Consider the following 22,947-nt stretch of genomic DNA (forward strand, 5'->3'; position numbering starts at 1 on the left):
AAAAAAAAAATTGTGTTTTTAATCAGAAATTTTCTTTGACTTACATGTATTATTATTATATCAATTATATTATATGTTATGTTATGTCACTATATTATGTTATATTAGTTTACCTCATTATGTTAATCAATTTTGTCCTATAAATGAATTCTTACTTTAAAAAAACAAACAAAAAAAAAACAACTTTAGTTTGCTCTGAAGAAAAAAAAATAAAATAAATAAAAGATAAGATAAGGCCTCCCAAATCTTACCACAGGCTGTGTTCTTTACACTGGCTGTATAGAAAGAGGAGGTACAGTAAAGGCACCCCATATACACCTCAACACAGGCCCCTTGCCGGGTATGTATTGTGAATTGGGGGACAAAAAAAGAAAGAAAGAAAATATTTGACTATATTTAAAAATATTTATTATCCTTTTAAAAGTTTTTTCAGTGCTTTTTGTTCTGTTGTCAATAGTAGGACCTCATTGGAACAGGATATGCTCCACATTCTCCTCAACATGAATAATATTTTTATGCTTTAACATTTTAAAATGGCTTAAACTTTTATGTAGTATTAGCAATTTAGCTTTTCAGTCACATTAAATCCTTTTAAATATATATGTATACATATATTGTTTAAAAATACTCAAGATGGATTGATACATATATTGTTTAAAAATACTCAAGATGGATCGAAGCGATAGCACAGCGGTAGAGTGTTTTCCTTGCACACAGCTGACCCAGGACAGACCTGAGTTTGATCCTTGGTGTTCCATATGGTCACCCAAGCCTGCCAAGAGAGATTTCTGAACACATAGCCAGGTAACCCTTGCATATCACTGGATTCCCCCCCCAAAAAAAAGAAAAAAAAAGAAAATACTCAAGAAATATTCATGGACTAACAATTAATATTTGGCACTCAGTATATTTCTAAAAAAATCTACATTTGTAAACAAAATATTGCTATGATAAAAAAAGAAAAAGATATAGGTAGAATATGAACAGTTTGGGATAGACTGTAACTGTATACAGAATGCTTATAAAATTTATTTGAGAGTTAGAAATATAGAGAAAAGGAACTTGTCATGTGCTTAAACCCATTGCAATACTAGTAACCCATATAATGATCCTCCAAATGTGTTCAGGAGAGATCCTTAAGCACAGTCAGTGAAAAGTACATGAGCACTGTCAGTTGTGTCAAAATTAGAAAAACCTGCATAAATAGTAAAAGTTACATTTGACCAATTGCTAGAAGGAACTGATGGGAGAATTTATGGAAAACAAAATAGCAGAAGGGGGACAGATCTAAGCAAATGAGCAACAAAAATAAATTTCCAATGGAGAGTATGCCAGAGTGTTTCAGCAACAACACCTGGACTAGTAATAATGTAGAGTAAGGAGGTAAGTATTAGCTAGGGGAGGGGCCAGTTCTTTAAGCCAATAGAAGACTAACTGGGTGGTTAAATTGCTTAGATTTATTTTTCCTTTTATCTGAGTTTAGAATTTCTTGAAAATGGGAATAGAAGAGTACCATCAGCTGGCTCCAAATTTAAAAGAATCACAAGAATGAAACATAGGGAACGGTAAGAGTAGATTTAAAAAGACTGGAGAAATATTGCAATTCTTGGATATTGATAACAAATGTTGTTTGATGAGAATAGAATTTAGAAAATGATGTTTTTAAGGAGACCAGCAGGAAACTAATGGAATAGTATTGGTGAGAAATGATAGTGTCTTAAATTAAATCATTGGAAGTAGTATTGAGTTTTAATGCAGACAGAGAATCTGAGCAGTTTATTTACCTAATTTTTTCATTTTATCTTAGTCACTGATTTGTTTTAGTCAGTGAGATTTTCATTACTTTAAATATGTATTGTTCAGAGTTTTCACTTCTCCCCACCAGTGCTTCAGGGCTCCTCCTCAAATCAACAAACCCAAACCCGTTCTCAGCCCTAGTAAGCTTAGTTCTACAGCTCTCAGTTTATGTTGCCTTCCATTATTTGTTATTACGTTAATACATTTCTTTATATATCACACATGAGAGAGATAATTATGTATCTATGTTCATATTCTGGCTGACTTTACTTAGCCTGATACCTTGTAATTCCATTCTCATCCGGGAAAATTGCATAGTTTCATCTTTTCTTATAGTCAAGTAGAGGTCTAATGTGTGCATATACCATAGTTTCTTTATACAGTCATTTATTCTTGTATACAGATTTGACAATGTTAAACAGTGCTATAATGAATGTCTTTTCTGAATTGAAATGAATATGATAAAAATGTTAAAATTATGGGTTGTATTGGAGATAAATTTTCTCTCTCTTTTTTAAAGATAGAAACCAGTTGACATTTCTACCAACAATGGATATGAGTTCTTTGTCCATTTCCACAACAGGCCTAATTTCAATACATTGCTGATATCTGAAAGACTAAATCGTGTGACAAACTTTATTTTTCTAAATATCAGTGCACTTATTGTTATTTGTGTAGTCCATAAATTATTGATACAATGATAATAATTAGATGTTTCAAAATAACATATTTGTCTAAGTCTTTTTTTCACTTTCATAGGGGAATTATTTAACCTTTACAATGTGACTGTAATTAAAGGTGCTACATGCATTTGGCAGTCGATGAGTTTCTCCTGTCCAGATTTATAAATTCCAATCACCAGGGTCTCATTTTAGCCAAGAATCTCAGCCTGTCACTGCTCTTAAGAGAAAAAAATCAGTGTCTTGCTCAGCATTTCTGTTTTAAAATAATGCCATTGGTGGCTAGCCAAGCTGCAATCAGATTCTCACCTGCACAAAAGGATGTTTCTTGGGATTTGTTATAAACTATGCCTACTCTGGCTTGCATATTTTAGACATATTAGGATGAGAGGCAATTACACATGTTGGAAAATAAGTCCATGTAAACACATAAAAATAAAAACAACTTTATATTTATGTATTAAAATAAAAACCTCTATTTCAAAATAGTTCCATCTCTCAAATAGCATTTACTTGCATAAATGTATAAGGATAAGATTAAAATTACCCAGACTAAATCAATTAGTCTTCCCTTTATGAAAACTAGCATGAAAAAAAAAAAACAAAGAACATATGAAAATTTGGGAGAAATGGAGAAAAGTTTAAAAGCATAGCTTAATAGCTAAGGGGCTGGAGAGATAGAACAGTGACCTTGCATGTGGATGACCCAGGTTTGATATCGAGCATCTCAGATGGTTGCCAAAACACCACCAGGAGTGATTCCTAAACAAAGAACCAGGAGTAAGTCAAGTCCTGATGGTTGCCAGGTATGACCAATACACCAAAAAGAATAATAATAATAATCAATAAAATAAATAATAGTATAGCTAAGATGGAAAAAAAGAGAAATTACAAACAAAAAAATGAAGAAATAGCTGAAAGTTTTATGTATAAGTAAACTAAACTTTATTTGGTGCTGCTCTAGGAAGTGGATTTGTAGGAATAATATAGAAACAAAGGACTTTGAACAATTGGCATGCCTGGGACAGAGAGTGTGAACCATGGTGCTGAATAAAGTTGGATTTTTCTCTAAAGAAAATAAACCCCAAAAGAAATTCATACCCTCTCTCAGAAAAAGAGAAGTGTGTGAATTATGTGTGAAGTCTCATAAAATGGAAAGTTTCTCCTAAAAAATTATCATCCCAATATTGTGCTCTGTGATTTTTAGGTGTGATTTTGTAATGTCTGGTAAATTTATTAATCAACATAGCACTTAGAAATAGGTAGGATATTTCGCCATAATGTGTTGAGAAGTTGGGCTCAGAATCAAATGTGAGACCATACACATGAAAAGCATGAAACACTGAGTTATGTAAATATTTTGGTGGTAAGCCACAAAATTAAAGACCCAGTGTTACCAAACTGATTTTTCAGAAGGGACTCTATAGTTCATAGGGGAAGTACTTGAGGAAATCAGTTCCCAGGCTAGTTTCTTCTAATGACACTCTACAAATTATTAGTTCACAATAAAAGTAAAAAATATAGGAAATGAGAACATTTGCTATGGTAGCAGACATTAAGACCAGAGAAATAAGAAAAAGCATAAGACTTACTAACATCATCATGATAGTTATTTGCATAGTTATTTCTCTAACCACACTCACCACGTTTTGTGGTGAGCTTCACATCATGAGCCAGTCCTTCCAGCCCTCATCTCTTTGGTCTCTGGGCATTATTACAATAATGCTTTTTTATTTTTTCTTAAACCTCATAGATGAGTGAGACTATTCTGTGTCTATCTCTCTCCTTCTGATGTAGAATGCTTGTCTCATATACAGGCAGAGGTGGGGGAAGAGGGATATGGGGGCATTGGTGGTGGGAATGTTGCACTTGTGAACGGGAAGTTATTTTATGACTGAAACCCAACTTCAAACATGTTTGTAATCATGATGCTTAAATAAAGATATTATTAGGGGAAAAAAAAGCAAGCACCTGGTTTATTCTGAGCCCCCACCAGGTGTGATTCCTAATCTCAGAACAAAGAGTAAGCCCTGAGCACCCCTGGGTGTTACTCCCAAACGAAAAATTAAAATAGTTGGGTGGGGACACTCCTGGTTCTGCATTTGGGAATTACTTCTGACAATGCTCAAAGTAACATATTGAATGCCAGGGTTTAAACTGAGGTTGACCATGTGCAAGGCAAACATCCTACCCATTACAGTATCACCAATAAAATAAAAATAAAAAAAAAAGTAAAAGCAAAAGGCATAAATTTAAAAAATATTTTAAAACTTCCAAGGGTAATTGTACTTTTAAGTGAAGAATGGAATGTTTAGAGTAATATAGTGCCTGAAAGATAAAATGAAAAAGTGATATGACACAGTATCTCTACATTGGCATTGCAATGAGAAAGAATGATATAGAATTTAAAAGTCATAATTGCTAATAATTTTTGAGAATTTATGTTAAAAATAGCGTCATTGTTGGAGTCCTCCCTGGATATTTGACACTTCTTTTTTTACTGGTGGAGTGTTTCACCTTTTTCTCCTTCATCTCTCTGAGGAGGAGACCCTCTAGAAGAATTCCGCTTATTTTCTGCATATTAGACCTTTACCCCAGTTTACTACTATTCCCTTCTTCAAACAAAACCACATAAATTGAACTAGCTAGTCCTGCCCCTCAGTTAGAGGGGGAAATAAGGGAGGCACCAGGACCAAACAGGTGCAAGACTACTAAGTATTAGGCTAGATACAGAGGGAACAACATATTCTAGCAGCCCTAGGGGTGAGGGAAGAGCATACGGGAGGCAGGACAAAAACGGAGGTGTAGGGAGGACAAATTGGTGATGGAAATCCCCCCTGATTTTATGTAAATATGTACCTAAAATATTATTGTCAACAATATGTAAACCACTATGATCAAAATAAAAATTAAATTAAAAAATAATAATTTCTAAATACATACACAATATTGAGCAAATATAAATATAACATCAGATATTAAACAAAAAACTAATGAGAAATATTAGCCTAATGATTTCTTTTTTAATATAATTTTCATTTTAATCATAGTGGCTTACATATCATTGACAATAATATTTTCGGTACATATTAACATAACATCAAGGGAATTCCCATCACCGAGTTGTCCTCCCTCCACTTCCGTTCCTGTCCTACCTCCCATATCCTCTTCCCTCACCCCCGGGGCTGCTAGAGTAAGTGGTCCCCTCTGTGCCTAGCTTACTAATTAGTGGTCTTATACCTGTTTGGTCTTGGTACCTCCCTTATTTCTCCTCTAACTGGGAGGCGGAACTGGATAGTTCAAGTTATGTGGTTTTGTTTGAAGAAGAGAAAAGTAATAAACTGGGGGGGGGGGGGAATCAAATACTCCGAAAATGGGTGGAGTCCTTCTAGAGGCTCTTATCCTAGGTTTGAGAGACAAGGGGAAAAATGGAAAAAGAAGGTGAAACACCACAACAGTACAAAAAGAAGTGTCAAATAAAATATCCAGTGAGATAAAAAATGCGTCAAGACCAAACTGATGCAAGACTACTAAGTAGTAGGCTAGATACAGAGGGGACCACATGTTCTAGACGCCCTGGGGGTGAGGGAAGAGGAAATGGGAGGTAGGACAAAAACGGAGGTGTAAGGAGGACAATTTAGGGATGGGAATCCCCCCTGATTTTATGTAAATATATACCTAAAATATTATTGTCAACAATATGTAAGCCACTATGATCAAAATAAAAATTATATTATTATAAGCAAAAAAAATGTGGCAGAGCACATAAATGAAGAAAAGAAAAGAAGAAAATAAATAAATAAATATAAATGGAGACAAAAACTTCAATAGCCAAACCAAAACAAAGAAATTGACAAAAACTAGATAAATAAATAAAAAAATTGTTTTGTGCTTTTTTCTTTTTTTTTCTTCCCTCCTGCACATGCACAGTAAATATTGGGGTCATTTGAAAAGGAATTCCCTTGTCCTAAGGGATACAGGGATTCTCCACCCTTGAAGTATATTGTCATGGGATTAACTATAGACTCCTTTCAGGTTCATTTATTCTCCACTTGGTGCTTTTGTGGTGTATGGAAGACTTCTGCTCCATCCTGGGTGATAAAATCAGCCCTTTGTATCTAGAGATCTCGGTATCTGCACAGGTCAAGGAGTGGAATTTAGGATGAAGTCTTTCTTTGTGGTTCTAGAAGTTCTGTTCCCTCAATGTCGTTTTAATCCATCTTCTGTGGTTGGCAGTCCTGGTCTTTGTGCTGATCCTAGGATGGGGCCTGGGATAGTGTCTTTCGTTATGTTTCCAGAAGACCCATTCCATTGCAAATGTCTCAGACAGACCTCTGGAACTAGAGATCATGGTTGTTGTGCAGGTTGTAGCTCAAACCCTAGACTAGGGCTTTTTTATTGGTCCAGGATATATACAGTCTGGTCATGGTTCTGTCAGCTAGTCATCTGTAAATCGTGATATTGGCATTTGGATAGACCAAAGGGTGAAAGTCTTCTGATTTTGTCTTATCGTTAGCTGGTGAGGTAGGATAACTTGCTCTTTGGTCAAGTTGTTCCCATTTTTCTTGTTGTCAGGATATTATATTAGGTCTGCACTTGTTGGTGTCTGAGCAGTATTAAGGATGTCCTGGATGGGATTTGTTTCCTGTGGCTGTTGTGAGGAACTGTGTCATTTCTATGTCTGGGATCCAAGGTTCAAGGCCTAATGATTTCTAAGGATAATAAGTTTTCATATTGATAATAGATTAATTCTAGTCAAAATTTTTGACAACTATAAGAAAGTGAAAAAAATCATCTAAAACTGAACATTAGCAAGTATAAGAATGATCATAGGTTTCAGTACAAAAAATATTGAAATATGATTAAAGTACTTATGAAAATTTAAATATAAATTATATTACTTACATAAAGAATAATATATGTGTAAATGTAGACATCTGTTTTACAAATTAAGTTAGATGCTAATGTGACAGTAGAATGTATTAAATGGTATGAGTTTTTATTTATTTTTTTTTGTCTTCTTTTTTTTTTTTTTAGTTTTTGGGTCACACCCGGCAGTGCTCAGGGGTTACTCCTGGCTGTCTGCTCAGAAATAGCTCCTGGCAGGCACGGGGGACCATATGGGACACCGGGATTCGAACCAACCACCTTTGGTCCTGTATCGGCTGCTTGCAAGGCAAACACCGCTGTGCTATCTCTCCGGGCCCGAGTTTTTTATATTTTATGTTGAAATTTTTAATACAAATTTTGATTTGATTTCTATAAACAAAGATCATATTTTTATTACCATAATCTAAAAATAGTGGTGGTTATTATATTGAAAGATACTTATATATCTCACAAAATAATTCAATAAGGCAAAACTTAGAATTTAAAAGGAACATTTTCAGGTCCCTCAGCAACATGCTTTTTTTTTTATTCTTTCCAAACCACTGTCATCAGTGTGATTCAGCTCCACAATTTTGTTCACTTTTTTTTTATCTGTTTTTTTTTATCAGATTTTCTAGTGACTGTCAATTGTTAGTGATTGGACGTTCACTCATTTAAATTGAATTCTATTTCCATAAAAGAAAAATCATTGTGAATCAAGTTTCCATTCTTTGAATTTTCTATTATTTTCTGCCTTTATTCTGCTAGCACCTTTCTCTTCTTGCATTTAAATATAATCTCACTTAATAAGGGACACTTCTGTATACAGCTACAGAAACTACCTCCATAAAGGGGAATATTCTCAATTTTATTTTGATACCTAGTCTAGTTTTGATTCAAGGGAATAGCTTTTCTCAATATATAATTTTAATAGACATATACATCTTTAATCTTAATCAAGTTCTTGACAATGTATTTGCTGTTTACTTAGTATAAGACAATTGCTATAATATTTAATTTATTTATATTATTTTTTATATTTCTGTAACTGTAATCAATACCAGAAGCAAATTAATAGTTTCAATTTTTGTGAAAGAAAAGGTCATAAAATAATAAAAACATTATAAATAAAATATGTTACAACTTGATAATAATAATTATGTAGAAAAATTGGCTGTTTGAAATTGATGAGAATAAAAGCAAGTAAAGATAAAGATAAAGTTAATAGAAAAAATCTTTTGACTTTTTTTGTTTGTTTTTTTGGGTCCACACCCATTTGATGCTCAGGGGTTACTCCTGGCTAAGCGCTCAGAAATCGCTCCTGGCTTGGGGGGACCATATGGGACACCGGGGATCAAACTGTGGTCCTTCCTTGGCTATTGCTCGCAAGGCAGACACCTTACCTCTAGCGCCACCTCGCCGGCCCCGAAAAAAATCTTTTGAATAAACATTTTAGGAAATAATTGCTATTTCCAGTAATTTAACATAATATTAGCATGGGCTGGTATAAATACAGGGAAAAGCCAAAAATATGTACCTCTTGGTTAGAAAGACACTATATAAGTTTAAAGAGATCCAGGTCATGTTATACCACACTAACATCATTGCAATTTTTTGTACTGAATCTGAGAAAATAATTCTTGGTAGATGCTTCAAGTTGAGCTGAGTTCCCTAAAAAGTAGTCACTCAAAGTGAATAATTCACTGAAAGTTTTCACTTTATTTGGAAACCAAGGTGATTGCAGATGCAATCTGTTACAATTAGATGGAAAGGAAAAGAATGGCCTCATTAAAGAGGAAAAACTTGGAATCAGAAACATACAAAATGCCTAGTTAAAATAAGGTCAGGCATTATGCTGTTTCTCAAAGAGTGATATATTAAATACCGGCAACAACCCAAATTATAAAGAATTAATATGAAAGAAATTCTGAAAGTGTATAGAAGAGATTATCCTTACTAACACTTTTATGTTAAACTCAAAGCATCCAGGACTGTGTGAACAAACATGCATGAGTTTGGATGACAACTGCTTTGGGACACTTTATTTATTATAGTCCTTGAAAATAAATACAGTAAGCTTTGATCAGACTTATGTGATCCTTATATGATTAAACCTCAGAAAGACAATGCTCATGAAAATATGTTTTCTGAAATTGTTTTCATTCTCAGAGATCTGGTCACAGCTCTTAAAATAAAAGGAGTAAGGAATCAGAGAAAGTAGAAAAAGTTTACCTTACTTTTAAACCACAATCTTTAAAAAAGGCAGATATAAAATATATAGCTGTATCTAGAAAGATACTAGTATTTAGTTGAAACAGACTGCTTGCTAATGTGAAAAACTAAGGACTTTGCAAACTATCAGAAGTATTGCTGTTATTTTGGCTGAAGAGTAAAAGTTTGTTTCAGGGACACAAGAAATTCTACAGCAAGCATTCTAGTCACTAACTTTGGCCCTGCGGTGGTTTTTAACAGCATGGATTATAGCAATGAGAACAGCAGCAACAGTTTGGGCCAGTTTGTTGTTAGAACTCTAGTATTTTTAGAAAATAGATCTTGCTCTTCTATTCATGCCCAGGATAGAGTAAATCTTTATTTCCCTGTATTTAGTCCCTTTCTTTTTTAAAATAACAATGGGTCTTGGGAGATAACTCAGGGAAAGGGGAACATGCTTTGCAAATACAAGGCCTATCAATAGACCTTATCCACTTCAAATCATGTCCCTTCGCCTAGTAATTTGAAAGCCCAGAACACTGCTGTGAGAGATCAGCATAGCACGAGTGAGCTAAGCATTGGACTGTCCAGTTCACTGAATATTTCATCGAGAAACTCTTTTAGTCCCTGTAGCACTGCCTGAGAAAACCTCCAAAATTTATAATATCAAGAAATCTGATTGATGAAAAGTCTGAGAAAATTCAGTACCATCACATCCCCTCCAGCAGATGTGGAACTTCAGCAAATTAATAAAATTGTGCTCTCAATTAATTAATAATTTTAAATATTTCACTTTAGGTTTATGCATCCCCATACTTTTGTATCAGAGTAAACATTTAAATTAGGATTATGTATTGCTCAATGAAAAACTAAAAGTAGTGTCTGACCTATAAACTATAGGTAAAGTAACAATAACAATACTAATAAAATTTTCCAAATGCTATAATTGGGTAAGAGAAGGTAATTAAGTAAAGAAGTTCATCTATAACCCCCTCCCCCCCTTTTTTTTACTTTGGATAGATTCAGAAGTAGTGCCTTACTATTCAGACCTTCCTTTTTCCTTGAAGGCTATTGTCTCACATTTGTAATAAACATAGAGTTCCATCTGTGTGCCTCTTTTCCTGAAACTATCAATGAGTCAAATAAATAAATGAGAGCAGAAACTGTAGGCTCCAGGAAGTGTGTCACTCTCAGATGCATCATTCTAATGAATAAGGCAGTCCCTCAAAAACATTGTAAAGTTGAAGTTCCATAAGTACTTTCCTTTAATACTATTAGATATTCTAACTAATTTAATTCTGCATGATAAACTATCTTGTTTTAATTAATGTTTATAAATTAACACATTTCCCCAAAGCAGTTTTAATAAATTCAAAATGCTTATTTTATTCTGTTTACTTCAAATAAAATTAGGGGAAAATTGTCTATAATATATTCCTTACAAACACTAACAATCTGTCATTTTCATAAATAATTATTTCTTGTTTACTAAAATGAATAAATAATCCATAGTCTTTCACAAAATCATTTTTGCAATAAAATATTCCTGACTACAATAAATAATTTAATAAAAACTATATACATACACATTTATTACAAAATAAGAGCATGACAAATTAATATAGTATGATTCTAGTAATCTGCAAAAATTTGCAAAAACAGAATTTTTGTCATAAATATATTAGTGAATAAAGCATCATTTTATCTTATCATTTTGTAGCAAATATAATGGCATCAATATTGATTTAATACTTACAAATACTTTATAGAGTTTAGTAGAAAGTAATGAAAATAAATGTTAAAATAGAATAGATTGTGCTTTCCAGCAGCTGAAAAATATGCACTTCCTATAAGGAACCATGCCATATTTTGAACTTTCTTATATAATGTAAAAACCTCTATGCTGGGCATTAGTAGGTTATTTGATTTTAAAAAATGGTAGAGCAAGATACACAAACTTCATATTTCTAAAATTGATGTCATTTTATGTTCACTGTCCTTAGTTCTACTTCCAGATTTATCATGAATTAGCTTTGTAATTTTTGGATAGAGTGCTTCAATTCTCTGAGACTGTTTCTTTAGTAATTTCTTTAGTCATTTCTTTAGTCATGAGGTGTTCAGTGAAGAAAGAGATAGGTATATTTTTATTAGTTGGGATTGCAAGCAGTATTTAGTAAATGAAAAAATAGTTAAATAAACATCCATTTATATGTAGAATCTGATCTCTCAGAAAAAGAGACAAATATAATAACACAACCAAGCTCTGTGGGAAGAAAACTTGATAGGATCAACTACAAATGGACTAAGTACAGAGACAGTACAAACTATTTTCTCCCCAACTCATTTATTCATCTGCTTAGAAACTGCATCAACCAAATCATACTTATGTAGCCTGTATGAAAAGAGTAGTATATGTAAAAATCACACTGGAAATTATAGGCATTATTGTGATATCCCAGTCTATTACAAGGAGCTATACTGCAAACCCCAAATAAAATTTTCAAAAGATGTATCATACTTTTAAAAATTCAGAAACATTTCATTTTTTGAATAATAAAAATAATAAATAAATAATTATAAAAGTAAACGAACAAAATTAATTGAGCACATACCACTAACTAAATGTAATAAGGTGGAAGATTAAAACCAGGACAATTCAAAAGCTTTCCAATGGAAAATTGTGGGAAGCAAGGAAGAAATGAATATAGTATTTTTATATATTTTTAGTATAAAATATATTTTTATTTATATTTTTTATACACCATGGTTACCGGTTGTTCATCCAACAGCTTTTTTATTCTCAGATAAATTTTTCATTATTGAGTTATGTTCATACAATGTACAACAAAGTTCATCCATATGCATTTTATTTAAATACCCCTTAGATTTTATAAGTATGATATTAAGATCTTTAATTCAGTTTATTTTAACTTTTGCATAGTGTTAAAGTGAGGTCTGAGTTCACTTTTATGCATGTTGTTGACTGGTTTGCAAAAAAACACTTTGGTGAATAGGCTTTTCTTTCCCTATTTTGTATTATTTCTTGCCCCTGTATCTAAGATTTATTGGTTGTATACCAAAAGATCAATACCAGAACAGTCAAGTCTATTCCATTGATCTGAGTGTATGTCTTTGTTTCAATATCATGCTTTAATATATAGATAGATATATATATTTAATGTACAATTTAAAGATGAATAAAGTGATATCTCCTATCTTTTTTTTCCAGGGATTGCTCTAGGTTTTTGTGGCCATTTCTTTTTTGTTCAGATGAATATCAGGAGTGTTTGATCCATTTCTTTGAAATATGTCATAAGTATCCTTAGAGGAATTGAATTACATTTTTTATTTTTATTATTACATTTTTAAGAAGTTACAAGTCAATACTGCACAATATATTGTTCTTTTACAATAAAAAAGCTAAAGTTAGAGCGGAGCGATAGCACATTAGTGGGGCATTTGCCTTGCAATGAGCTGATACAAAACGAACCTTGTTCGATGCCTGGTCTTATATAGCCCCCCTAACCAGGAACGATTTCTGAGCGCATAGACAGGAGTAACCCCAAAGCATTACCGGTGGTGCCCCCTCCCAAAAGTTAAAGCTACAGAAAATTTATATACTCAGCAATGCTAGTATTATAGATAGGAAGCAATTTGAATGTGAGTAATATTTTTTTTAATGTTTTTTCGGGGCCGGAGCACAGCGATAGGATGTTTGCCTTGCACGAGGCAGAGCCAGGACAGTCCTGGGTTCCATCCCAGCATCCCATATAGTCCCCCGAGCCAGAAGTGTTTTCTGAGCACATAGCCAGGAATAACCCATGAGTGTCCCCCCAAGTGTGGCCCAAAAACAAAAATAAAAAAAAAACAAAAACAAAAAATGTTTTTCCCCCTCTGCTTTTTTTAAAATTTTTTTATTTAAACAACTCGATTACATACATGATTATGTTTGGGTTTCAGTCATGTAAAGAACACCACCCATCACTAGTGCAACATTCCCATCACCAATGTCCCAAATCTCCCTCCTCCCCACCCACTCCCGCCTGTACTCTAGACAGGCTTTCTATTTCCCTCGTACATTCTCATTATTAGGATAGTTCAAAACGTAGTTATTTCTCTAACTAAACTCATCCCTGTTTGCGGTGAGCTTCATGAGGTGAGCTGTAAATTCCAGCTCTTTTCTCTTTTGTGTCTGAAAATTATTAATGCAAGAATGTCTTTCATTTTTCTTAAAACCCACATCCAGCAGTGTTCATAGGCTACTCCACTTTCTGGACATAGGAATGACTCCTGACCGGTGTGGAAGTGGATGATTCACCTTGAACCCAAGATAACTTCATCCTGTAGATGTTCTAAATCCTGTTCTATCTCTTTGACTCCACAGTAACAAATTTAATAAATATGTGAAATAATCTCATCTCATAATATAGCAAGTTTTTATAAATTTAGAGGTTAAAGGAAATATATCAAAAAATAATAAACATAAACAACACAATGATCAAACATTCATAATGTTGGCAAGGAGTTGGTAACAAGAAGGAAGAAAATTTTCAACCACACATGTCACATTATGATATTGTACTGTACTGGCCAATATGATAAGTAATAATGGCTCGTGGCTCATACTATTAAATTTTAGAGGCTGGGATTCAAAATTTATTATCTTCATGGCACAAACTACGAATATACCGATGACAGAAGAAGGAACTAAATACATTTAACCTGATAGTCTGAATATGAAGTTCTGTGTGAAAATGAAGACAAATGTATCAGTGGAAATTCTATCATGATGAAAGTGGAATTCAAGAAAAATGATTTTCTCATTTATCTCTCTCTTTTCTTTATTTCTGTCTCTTTATCTCTCCTTTTCCATCTCCTCTCTCCCTCCTCACTTATTACAAAATTTTGATCAAAATAGACAATCACTCCAGAAAAAAGAATGCCTTGGGGCTACCAATTTCTACAGATTTGGCCATTCCTAGTGTGCAACGTTTGGTATTTAAGAGAAAGCAGTTTCCAGGGCCTAAAAAACCAGCCCTTGAAAGTGGGTTATTTTTTTTTAATTTGAACAATTTCTTTATTTAAACATCGTGATTACAAGGTTGTTAATTATACATTTGTTTCAAAATTGCAAAGTTGTTCATGATTTAGTTTCAGGTATACAACATACAACACCCAGTAGCAGCACATATTTCTGCCATAATGTTCCCAGATTCCTTCTCACCTCCCTTTTTGGTAAAGGTACAAAATCACCTCTAAGTATACAAAGAAAAGTATCAGAACAGACTCATCTTTTCTCCCCGCCCACATTCTGAAAATTCACTAATACCCAATTTGCCAAAGAAACAACTGAGAGTAAGTGATTTTGTTTTTATACAGACAATAAATATTAGCATCTCAAAATATAGAAAAGAATAGAGAACAATAGTGAAATAGTGAAAAGAATAGAGAATAAAGAGGAGAAATAATGAAAAAAAAAATTGGAAACAATCTTGAATTTGAATGGTAGACTCACCCTTTTGCAAATCAAGTTCACCTAGGGGACAATAGAGTGAAGAATGCAATGTGTTTATGTAAATTTTTTTGGTTTGGTTTTTGGGTCACATCTGGCAGCTGTCAGGGGTTACTCCTGGCTCTATGCTCAGAAAACAGCTCCTGGCAGGCTCTGGGGACCATATGGGATGGCAGGATTCGAACCACCATCTTTCTGCATGCAAGACAAATGCCCTACATCCATCCAATCTCTCCGGCCCCACTGTTTATGTAATTTTAGTTTATTGTTAAATATATAAGCATATATAATCTATAAATGTGTGTTCATAAATATATATAGGTATATATTCTCCAGTCAGAATACAACATTTAAAATCGAATTGTGGGGGCCGGGCGGTGGCGCTGGAGGTAAGGTGCCTGCCTTACCTGCGCTAGCCTAGGAGACGGACCGCGGTTCGATCCCCTGGCGTCCCATATGGTCCCCCAAGCCAGGAGCGACTTCTGAGCGCATAGTTAGGAGTAACCCCTGAGCGTTACCAGGTGTGGCCCAAAAACCAAAAAAAAAATAAAATAAAATAAAATCGAATTGTTAGTGAAATAATAAGCAACAAAAAATAAAAATACAAATAAAATGAAGGGATGAGTTCCATAAAAATTTTATTTTATATTACTGGCTCATATTTATTTATTTATTTATTTATTTTTTATATTTATTTTTGTATAGACAATTTCTTTATTAAAATGTTCAAATTTAGGGGCTGGCAAGGTGGTGCTAGAGGTAAGGTGTCTGCCTTGCAAGTGCTAGCCAAGGAAGGACCACAGTTCGATCCCCCAGCATCCTGTATGGTCCCCCAAAGCCAGGGGCAATTTCTGAGCCCTTAGCCAAGAGTAACCCTGAGCATCAAACTGGTGTGGCTTGAAAACCAATAAATAAATAAATAAATAAATAAATAAATAAATAAATAAATAAATAAATAAAATGTTCAAATTTATAGGGCCAACAATTTATCTCAAGTCAGAACAGCTTCTATAAATTATATAAAAGATCACTATCTCTTTTTCATATATTGACTTTATTAGGATGATTCAAAAAGGTATATATAAGAAAATTGTTTATAAAATCTGTATAATACAAATAAACCTATAGTTTTTATGTGGAATGAATTCTAATTTGATGTTCCCAAATGAGGATTTACACAAATAACCACTTCATGAGTATGCTTTTTATGGGAATAAGAAAATACAAATATTTCCAAGTTTATGAAAAGATGTTAGAGATGAACACTATAATTCATTCGCATACTGGATTCAGCACAATCTCTGGATTGGATATTGGGAAAGCTGAATCCTCGACATAAATTGGAAGGATGTCAACATATTTTAAGCAGAATTTTCAACATTCAGAGTATCCAGTTCATCTAATAATTGAAATCAGATTTTTTGTAAGAAAGTTCCTAAAAATCTTAACAGCAGTGTTGTTTATTTTGCTTCTAATCACCCTTAATAAAAAGGTATAAATATTCAAGAACAAAAGGGGTGATAGTCTATGGATGATAGTAAATCTTTTGCCTTTTGACTCTCATTATTCAATACTAGTAATTTCATAATAACTACTACTAAAGAAATTTTAAGTGTCAAGTTCTGTTGTGTTGAATGAGCCTATATGTCATAAAACTTCATCTTTTCTGACTACCTGTGAAAGTTGGTCTGTGCAAAGATGATCCCTGCAGATTTCTCTCTCTACCCTGGTGGTCATGCTTACTTCCATTCCCAATGAACATAAAGGAGATGTTTCTGTTGTGGGACCTTAATAGATACCACAGTTACCAAATATTTGCCTAACTATTTGTTATAATAATTGTGTCTCATAAAAATAAATTTTATACAGTAATACTCTTGTCTGCTGTGCTGCTTCTCTTCAAAATAACTTATGGCTACTAGGTTGCTCTGTATATTATTAGTCCATAGCAGTAATAAAATTGTCATCAAGAGGTGATGATAGACCATTTTGCATTGTTTTCACTGCCTGTCTTGATAAAATAACTGTTTGCAACTTTATGATACCTTCATAAACGTGATCAATTACAATAATAAAGTTGTGAGGCATATGTGGCTGTTTATTTTTCTCTGCCTCAAAACAGGAGCAGCCATTCTTGTTGGTCTAATGTCTATACCATATTATTGACTGCCAGAAAACTCTGGGCTATGATAGGAGAAACCTAGATTGTTCTCTGGGTTTCCATACAATTCTAGTAATTTATTCATGGAACTTTAAAAATTTAAATAATTCAAATGATGGAGAAATAATTTTTGTACCCTACATAAACTGAGAGACAATCATTCCAGTAGGTTTACATTTATCTTTCCATTAGAAACTTATGGATTATTTATTGGTATACAAGAGATTTATTTAAGTAATTATTTTCATTACATACACACAGTATAATATGTGCAGTTACTTAAATATACTAAAAATTTAATATTGGCAAAACAATTATAATCAAAGTAAACACAGTAACTAGAGAAAGAAATGTAGTTCTATTATTCATTTTAATATCTAATCACTGTGATTATTAAAATGCTGTATATAATAATATGGATTACTTGGTAAAACTTATATTTTAACAATTGCAAAACCCCAATTCTTTCAAGAATAATACACAGTATAATAAAATCCTCAAAGAGTAAAAGCATTTTCATAGCATTTGAGGTCTTTTGGGGCGGGATGCTGTTCTTTATTTTATAGGAACCTTCTAATTAGTGCCAGGAATCTATCTTAGTGGCAACTTTTTGTTTTGCACAAGGAGGCTATGCCAGCAGATACGTACATCCAGATTCAAAAGGGCTTATCCAGGTAGCTGTTAGGGATGCCAGCAAGATCATTATCAGTGATATAAACTTATATATTCCTCCCAGGAATTCCATATTCCTTTGAACTAACTCCCAAAGGCCAAAAGATATTATTTTGATCTTTATTTTCTCTACTGAAAATAATACAGGTGAATTCTCTCTGGTCATCTAAAATACTTGGTCAAAAACCTAGTTCTACAATTATAAAATAGAATAGTGAATTATTTTGAGGTAAGGATATTTGCTATAATTAACTTATAATAAGTTAATACAGATTTAAAAATCAAATGCACACAAACATCATTATCAATATTTAAATGTAAATCTAATATGATGTATAGTCATACTTTGGGAATTTTATAGAAAATTTTATATATAGTAAAAAGAAAACATTTTAATCATCACATATGTTTTGATGTAATTTGATTATATAATTATAATAGAAATTAATAAGCTATAAGCACACACATTTATACTATAATATCATTGATTAAGAAAATAATTGGAAAGGGACAGGGAGATAGCACAGAGTGGAGGGTACTTTCTGGCAAATAACCGACCCTGGTTTGATTCTCAGCATCCCATCTGGCCCACAAACTTGCCAGGAATGACCTCTGATATACAGATCTAGGAAAAAGTTCTGAATATTGGTGGATGTGTACTGTCCCCTAAAAACACACACAAATAAATTGATAGACTATAAAATATATTGACAGTATTCTGATTCTTTTGCTTTTGTTCCTAATATACATTGTAAGAAAACAACTTGATCAAATTAAATATCATGCTTTCATTTACATATCTATTTTTATTCTATCCCCCTTACAAAGTGATTGTGATATCAATCCTGAAATGAATACATTTATATATGTACAATAAGCACAGGTTTTATTAAACTTGTTTTTAACTATTCATTTTATTGATCTGTTTTTAAAAACCTACCATTTTTACTAATAGGAATTCAATAGTTCAGAATATCTCAAATTAAATTTAGAGAAATCAGATTGCCTCTAATTTATATCTATTTATTTTATATTTATATTTATAGGATAATTTATTATCCTATAAAAGATCTGGCAGTTTTTTTGACTCTGAACACTTTGAGATTATATGATTGCAATTTTATGAAAATAAAGAGTAAATTCTGAAATTTACAAAAACAAAATATTTTGATATATAGTTATTTAGTTATATATATACACTTGTAGGTATATATATATATATATATATATATATATATATATACATATGTATGTATACACACAGGCACCTGTATGTATAACTCCACTAGGATTAAGAGGACAATTTATGGCATATAGACATAAAATGTAGAAAAGGTGTCTAAGTAATTCATTTTTTTAATATAATGAATCAATCTGCAATGGTTCAAAACATTGGGTTCTGTAGAAAAACTGTAGGTTCACATTTTAAGCATTAATCCTTACACAATGGTAACTACTTGCAAGAAGCAAAATTAAGGCAAAAATTAAGGAATAAAATCCACATAAATCCAATTATATAAATAAAATGAAGATGGGATAAATATATCTTGATTTTTATGTATAGTACCAATGGTTTGGAGAGAAAAAAAAGGAAAGAAAAGAAAGAAAGAAAGAAAGAAAGAAAGAAAGAAAGAAAGAAAGAAAGAAAGAAAGAAAGAAAGAAAGAAAGAAAGAAAGAAAGAAAGAAAGAAAGAAAGAAAGAAAGAAAAAAGAAAGAAAGAAAGAAAGACAAGAAGGAAGGAAGGAAGAAAAGAAAGAAAGAAAGAAAGAAAGAAAGAAAGAAAAAGAAAGAAAGAAAGAAAGAAAGAAAGAAAGAAAGAAGAAAGAAAGAAAGAAAAGAAGAAAGAAAGAAAGAAAGAAAGAAAGAAAGAAAGAAAGAAAGAAAGAAAGAAAGAAAGAAAGAAAGAAAAAGAAAAAAAGAAAGAAAGAAAGAAAAGAAAGAAAGAAAGAAAGAAAGAAAAAGAAAGAAAGAAAGAAAGGAAGGAAGGAAGGAAGAAGAAAGGAAAAGGAAGGAAGGAAGAAAGAAAGAATAAAGAAAGGAAAAAGGAAAAAAGATAGAAAAAGAAAAATGGAAAAAGAAAAAGTAAAGTATGACAGCAGAAGAAAGGAGAGAAGGAAGGATGAAAATAAAAGAATGGAGGGAGGATGAAAATGGAAGGAGGGAAGGAAGAATGACAGCAGAAGTAAGTTTGGAACAAGGAAAAATAGGGAAGGAAGGAATGAAAGCAGAAAGAAGGATGGAACAAGAAAGGAAGAAGGAAGGAAGGAATGACAGCAGAAGGAACGATGGAACAAGAAAGGAATAGGAAAGGAAGGAATGACAGCAGAAGGAAGAACGGAACAAAGAAGGAAGAGGGAAGGAGGGAAGGAAGGAGGGAAGGAAGGAAAGGAAGAAAGGAAAGGAAAACAGAGGAAGTAACATATTTGACATGTAATAAGTTTTCCATCGATAAGGTTTATAAAGAATATGTAATCAGATAAGATGTTGGCCTAAGTATAAGTACATCAGCTTATGATTACTACTTATTTTCATTCTCTTGTGGACATTTTTAACTTTAGGTATTAATATCTCTATATATTTTTAATAATTTCTTGTTCTTCACCTTATTTATCTCATGAACTCTTCATTCCGACCTCCTGCTTTTCAAATTCTCAAATAATTTTACATAGGCAGTAACTCTAAAATGGAGGGCAAGAGTGGATAATGGGAAATTACAGCATTTTTACATCAGTTTTAGGATTTATAGACTCACACAATCATTGTCAAAAGAGAATTTAGTAATACATAATCCTCACTTTAATTATCTTTATAGATTATGCCCTTTAACAAGCTCTTCAAGTTCAAGAATACAGATCATTTGGATACTCTCCAGATGGAAGTAGTGAAAATGATTTAAAATGCAAGGAATTGGCTCTGTTATTAATGAGAAAAGAATCATACTGATGAAATGAGTTTTTAAGTAAAAATTAAACATATACTTAAGATATATAATTACTTTCTCTCTCTTAGAGTAGATAAGAACAACATATGAATTGAATGATTTAAAAGTATGAGTATACACTCATTTTAAAAAATTGAATATGAAAGCTGGACATCAGAAATTATTAAAATTTCTCCATTTAAATAGGCTGGCAGAGCAAATATATTATTCAATGCTTGACAAAAGTACTGAAAGCAGTGGATAATATGTTTTGAGTAATTCCAAGTAAATAATAAAAATAAATATTATTTAAAATTATTTAATTAAATTATGATTTAAGACTATGAATATATTACTAAAATTTGATAAAACATATAAACTGTTGCTCTGGAATTTAAGTTCTTCGGCCTCTAAACAAACATTTAATTTAGTTAGCGGGTTGTGATTAAACCCAAAAATTGAGACTGGAATTCGAAATAGCAGGAATGACCACTTTCAAATTTTACTATGTTTGTCCTCAAATAATGTTGGCAAATAGGTGTTTACATTTAAATGTGAAAATTACACAAGATAAAATTTTTTTCAACATTCATAATTTATTACCCATAATTATAATGTGATCATAATTTTACATTTATATTTTTATGTTTATATTAGCTATATTCTTAAGTTTATCTTCTAGGTCTGTCAGATATGACAGCAGGTAAGGTGCTTGCCTGGAACATTACTGACCCGAGTTTGATCATTATTATACTATTTGGTCCCTTTGCTCACTAGGAATGATTTCTAAGTTCAAATTCGGGAGTAGTCTGAGCAAATATGTGTCTGGTCCAAAACCATAAGTAAATAAATACATGGATATATGAATAAATTAACACATAAATATCAACCAAAAAACAACTCCAACATAATTTTTCTTAAAAATAAGTAACTATTGATCAATTATTATTTCATATCATACACTAGGCACTGAATATGAAAGACTAAATCATTTTAGTGGAGAAGATGACTAATGAGAAAGATTGAATACATAGTACATTAAAATGTTTCTAGTTCAGTAGGAAAAAAATTAAACCAAGTAAAGTGTCTGATACAAAATAAGGACCAAGATTTAATATTTGAAAAAATCTGTTGAAGAAATAAGCTAAATAATATCTAACTCAGGATAAAAATGAAAGATTTTGTGCCACAATAATAAGAAATTGCAATTTACTTATACTACTAAAGGATTGCCCTTACTATTTGATTTTAATTATTTTATCATATTTCTCCTTACAAATTTGGGGGGGGGGGTTTGGAGCCACACTTTCAGGGGTTACAACTGGCTATGTGCTCAGAAATCGCTTCTGGCTTGAGGGATCATATGGGACACCAGGGATTGAACTGAGGTCTATCCTGGGTCAACCACGTGCAAGGCAAACACCCTACCACTACGCTATTGCTCTGGCCCTCATTATAATTTATTTTGCAACACCATTTCTGAAATTTATAATAGAGCTACAGAAATACGTAATTATGAATCCAAAAATAAAACCAAAAAATAAAATTGCCATCTCTGGTGGTAACAAAGTGTGTAAAGACATGAAAAGGGAGGGGTGGAAAATAATGAAAAGGGACGTGTGATTTCACTGTTGCGGGTTTGATCTCCTTAGTGTAGAATGGTTTCTCTGAGTAGCACAAAAACAACTTCAGGACTTCAGGGCAGTGTTGTCCAGGAGCACCTCGAAGTGTAGGCCAATCCTCTCTCCTCTCCAAAAAAGACATGTGAAGGACATTGAGCTGTACATTTAAGATGAGTGTTATCTAAGTCTTATATGCAGTACCCATTTCACTTAAAAAGTATAAACAGGAGTTAAAGAAGATATAGCAAGAACTTTTGAAAAGTTCAGGAGATATAGCAAGGAACAGTACCCTCTGAAGCACAGTGGATAATTCTCTGTACACATATAAAAGAATAATTGAAAAACTTGGAAAAGTAGATTGACCTGGCAGGACCCCTTAATTTGGCACCAACAGTGAAAATGTTCTTGTGCTAAGGAAAATTGTGAGATAGTATGGAGTAGGAAAGATTTAAAAGGAAAATAATGTAAATATAATAATTGCTTTGAGTGAGTAAAATCATAT

At 32.5% G+C, this 22,947-nt stretch overlaps 1 non-coding gene across 1 annotated transcript; it reads left to right on the forward strand.

The window, feature by feature from the left end:
- Nucleotides 1-234: 234 nt before the first annotated feature.
- Nucleotides 235-367, forward strand: LOC126024818 (small nucleolar RNA SNORA51). Its single transcript, XR_007500918.1, has one exon. It is a non-coding gene; the product is annotated as a small nucleolar RNA SNORA51 (small nucleolar RNA).
- Nucleotides 368-22,947: the final 22,580 nt, after the last annotated feature.

The sequence above is a fragment of the Suncus etruscus genome, chromosome 12 (genome assembly GCF_024139225.1).
Source record: "Suncus etruscus isolate mSunEtr1 chromosome 12, mSunEtr1.pri.cur, whole genome shotgun sequence".
Taxonomy (NCBI): domain Eukaryota; kingdom Metazoa; phylum Chordata; class Mammalia; order Eulipotyphla; family Soricidae; genus Suncus; species Suncus etruscus.